We start from the raw sequence: 5,177 nt of genomic DNA, 5'->3' as shown, positions 1-5,177 counted from the left end.
ACACACACACACACACACACACACACACATACACGCGCGCGCGCGCGTACACACATACATTCATATGTGTATACACACTACTGCACTTTACTTATTTTGGGAATGCTTGCTTTTAATTTTCTCGCATTTTAAAACAATTTGGAAGGGGATGGATCCTAAAAAGTTGTCTGTTTTATCGATTATTTTTCAAATGAATATTTTTCTAATTGCCATTACAGATTAAAAAAATCTTTTTCTACAATTAAAGTAAAAACAGTAAGCTAGTCCAAATCATAAAATGTTTTTTAACTTTGAAATTAAAAAATTTATGGAAAAAAAGAAAAATGTTTGTTATAATATGCTTGATTTATGTAAATTAAAAAAATGTTTTAATTTTTTTTGATCCATTAATAATTTCTAAAAAAAAATACATTTTGCTCACTTTTTTATGATTCATTTCGAAGACGATTATATCAATGATTCTCGATGTATACATAAATGAATATTTTAAAGATATTTTAACTTTGAAAAAATTAATTTTTGTTTTTTTTTATGACTATTTTCTGCAAAGTTAATAACAATTGGGGATTTCATTTTGATGATTGAGTCGAAATGAATATCTTGACTCTGTAGGGCAGTCATTCAAAACCGAAGATAAATTTTTCGATAAGAGGAAAGTGTAGCTTTGTAATAATCAATAAAATATATTATTTATTTTGTGACACTTTATTAGGTATTTTCATTATTACGTATTATTTTTGTTCTTGAACATTATTATAATATTGTATTAAAAGTTATACGAATATAAGTAAATATAAGACAGAATAAGAATTAATTTTTTCACGCTTGAAACATTCTTTAAAATTTTCATTTATAACATCAAGAGTCCCACAAGAGTGTTTTCGAAACAAACTATAAATGTGGTCGAAACAAACAAAATGTACTTATTTTTTAATAAAAAGTTATTGACTATCGAAACAATTTTTTTAATTTTGGAAAAATTTATGCGAATCAAGTATTTGCAACAAACATTTTTTTTCTTTTGTCTTTTGTAAATTTTTTAGTTTTAAAATAAAAAAATATTTTTAAAAAAGTAAATTTTACATATTGTAAAAAATTCGATATCTTCGCAAAAACTCAACCAATTTTTTTGGATTAAACGTTTTAACACTTAGAAAGTTGAAACATTTATTTATTAAATTTTATCTGATGACATCAAAGTACAACGCTCCAAGATAAAACAAAAATATTGAAAAAATATTCATTCAATTTTATGTAATATAAGAACAAAATATTATATAGACGAAACGATTCAAATGCTGTTTTAAAGTTCCATCTTTTTTTTTTTAAATGCATTATTAAAAATTTTTTTGTAATTTTTTCACCGAGATAATTAAATTTTTGTGAAATCGGAAACATTCCTGAAGATATAATATGCGCAAGTGCACGCGCGTGTATGTATAATATATGTATGTGTAATTGTGTAATTGTGTATACATACATATGTATATATTTGTATAGGTGTATACATATTTATATGTGCGTGCGTGTATAGGTAGATATACACGTAGATATACACAAATGACAATACATCACTGAATCGTTGTGTCGCGTTACGATGAATTTACAGCTGATAATGAGTACAAAATAAGTGCGATGATACGGAACTTCTGATCTTTGTATGTTGGTCGAATGACCATCTTTCCATTTTAATTCGTAGTCGATATTCTCTCTCTCTCTCTCTCTCTCTCTCTCTCTTTCTCTCTCCTTCAAACAGAATACTGCTCGTTGAATGGTCGCACAGTAGTTAAGAGATGTAATAGTGTCTCGCGCCAAATTATCGAAATAAGGAAAATAAAATAGTATGTAGCTTTTAGTGTACCATCGCATTAATCAAAGCTCCCCTCTTTCATAGTTCTCTTTCTGTTCTTTTTACCTTTTTTTTACGAGACTTAAATTATTCAGAAATGCTAGCGTAACTGAAAAACTTGACCTTAAAGCCTATATACAATTGCGTTAGCGTAGTTGTAAGTAGGGATCGTAAAATTAACGGATATCGGATATCCAAATGTGACACTATCCGATAATTGCCTTATCCGATATCCGATCGGATATCCGATAAGGCAATTATCTGCGTGCATACTGGATATTTTCTGGATATGGTACAAATTCTCCAAGATTCTTTAAAGAAAATAAGGGCAAGCAAGGAAAACATAGCGATAATAATTGACTGGCTGCGGAACAGGATTGTTTCCAATACAGTTTTAACATTGCTTAGTAATAAAAGTTTAATATTAATAAATCTAATGGACAATGATATTTCAGTATTTTCCAGTGACAATCTATTTCGATTACCAGTATAAACCACCATAAACTGTGCAAGAAGTTCAGCTAAAAAGAATATAATTCTGCACCAATGACGCAAACTTTCAATATATAAAATTTCAGCCGGATTGTCATATATTAATGATATCTGGCTATCCGATAATAAAAAAAAAGTATCGGAAATAAAAAATACTGAATATCAGATATTTTCTGGAAATCCGATGTATCCCTAGTTGTAAGTGATTAACAATCACAGTTAAATATTTTCTTCATATTCGACTGTGTGATTAGTCAATTTTTACAACTACAATTACTTATAACTATACTTATAACTATACTTACGCAATTACTTGTAACTTACGCAATAGGCTTTACAATTATTTATACTGTAAATATTAAGCAGACAAAAAAATCAATAATAAACTGTAAGCCGCTGATGCTCATTAAATTATCCGCGAGAAATACAGAATCGTAACGTGCATCCGTTAAAAAGTGACGTTAAATATATCTATTAGTGCAGTGCTCGATAAATTGATAAAGCTTGACATAATAAAAACGGAAGATTATTGCGAAATGGAAAATGTCTGTATTTACAAGCGGCATCGCTAACAATTTAGGGGTCAGAAACGCAAACATTTTGATTTTCAAGGTTTTGAGAATTTTTTCGCTGGTCAGTGTCGAAAGGAATAAATCACTGTGCAGATCGCGTATAGCTAATTTAGCGTCCGTCCAACATTTCGCGAGAAAACACTACGCGAATTTAATATTGTATGTCGTAGTAGTATTATACTTCATCCAAATCCTCGGCTGATCCCAGTCTTTTGGATTGAGACGAACGAACTCATTTCGTTCCGGGAATAGCGCGTCAATGAGCTAATCTCTCATGCTGGTTCTTGAACACATTAGCCGAGCTCTATGCTGTAGAAATGCCACTTTGTATAGTAAAAGAAGAAGCGCATTGTCGTTAGCGGGTATATAACGTGAAAAACGATGTACTTTTGCTACGTATACTCCCCGATCGTGATTGTACATGATAGATTTTTGGTCGTTGGTCTTTACACATACACACGTACATACATCTAGATATTATATTATTATTATTAATTGAATAATTATTTACATCATCACTAAAGCATAGGTTAGGTTAGGTTTGAGCTCTCTTCTAAATGTGGAATTAGAGAATATTTTTTATAATCATTACGATCTGAGTATTGCTATATTATTATATATTAATTATTATTAGCGCTTATTATTATTATTATTGTCATCGTCGTCATCATCATCATCATCATCATCATCATCATCATCATTATCATCATCATCATTATCATCATCATCATCATCATCATCATCATCATCATCATCATCATCATTATTATCATTATCATTATCATTGTCGGCGACGTTGATTGAATACATCCAATCAAACGACGACGCTGCCCTCCTTATCTTGTCTTCTGTTTTAACTCTTTTAAGATCTTTTTTCTCGAGTATGTAGCTACTTTGCGAATAAGCGCTATGAGTTTGTTCCGACAATGATAAGGCCGAGGCTTTTTATATACGTGTTTTTTATGTATCAGTATTCTACGCGTTTGATTTTTAGTAAATAAGCAATTTAACTGACGTTACTTAAATCCCCAACACACGCGACATGGCGAGATTTACAATTACTTAATTATTAAATTATTGATTTCGTCCTCTTTTTACTGTCCCATTCTCTCTTCTTCCGTGTTTTTTTTTATACGTCTATTATTATAGTTTCTTTTTTTTCCCAACCCTCAATCCCTCTGCCTAGCTGCCTCCCTTTCTCATATTTCTCCTTTGGAATATTATTTAAACACTAATTTATTATATTTCACATGTACATCCATACGTAACATATGTATAGATGTACATACATATTTAAACATACACACACATACATCTGCGCGCGCGTGCGCGCGCACATACTCACATACAGATTATATACATAACATCTTTTGTGCGAATTTTGGCGACTGGCTTAATTTATTATACTATTATTACATTGTACGAACGTGAGACCGCATATGTAACAATGCAAATTTTTTGCCTGCAACCCTTTCTTTCCTATCGTAGGCATCCATTTTATACGTGGTATGCGATACAATGACGTATTTCGTATGGAAACGAAAGGGTTGAGAAGTTCAATTTTTGTACAATGCTCAGGCACTCGTTATATGCCTCTATGCTCGTTCATTCGCATCGGTGTACTTGTATTCGCTTTAATTTGCGTTGAGAGCACGTCGCCGGCGCTTTGGGTGCCTTTGCCGTTTTTAGGAATTTACGCGATATCGAATAGTATCTCTGTCTGTCTGTCTGTCTCTTTGCCCCTCCTTCCTTCTCTCTCTCTCTCTCTCTCACTCACTCACTCACTCACTCACTCACTCACTCACTCACTCACTCACTCACTCACTTAATGAAAGTAAATACGTTATATTTACTCGACGCAAATTTCATTGTCAATATGATAATACGGAATTTTTCTAAGAGACTTGTGATTTTATATATGGCAAGGAAAAGCTTGTAAAAACGTATAGAATCGAGTTGAACCGAATTGGATGGATGATAGTTCGATTGGTATATCATTACAATAGGATTACAAAAGTTTCAAGCGTCATCGTTGTAGTATCTAAATTAATTTGATATAATTCTATTCTAATGCGTAACACGAATATCGATAACTGTTAGAGTTTGGAAAATCGATCTTACGAATCGACGTAGATGGAAATAGAATGTAAAATTGATAGCGATGCATTATTTATGACAAAATGATTTCGAGCAATAATTATTTATATATATATATATATATATATATATATATATATATATTATATAGTATATACTAAATAAAA

Source organism: Atta cephalotes (assembly GCF_000143395.1).
Source record: "Atta cephalotes unplaced genomic scaffold scaffold00003, whole genome shotgun sequence".
Lineage (NCBI taxonomy): Eukaryota > Metazoa > Arthropoda > Insecta > Hymenoptera > Formicidae > Atta > Atta cephalotes.
Note: the sequence above shows the minus strand (reverse complement) of the source record.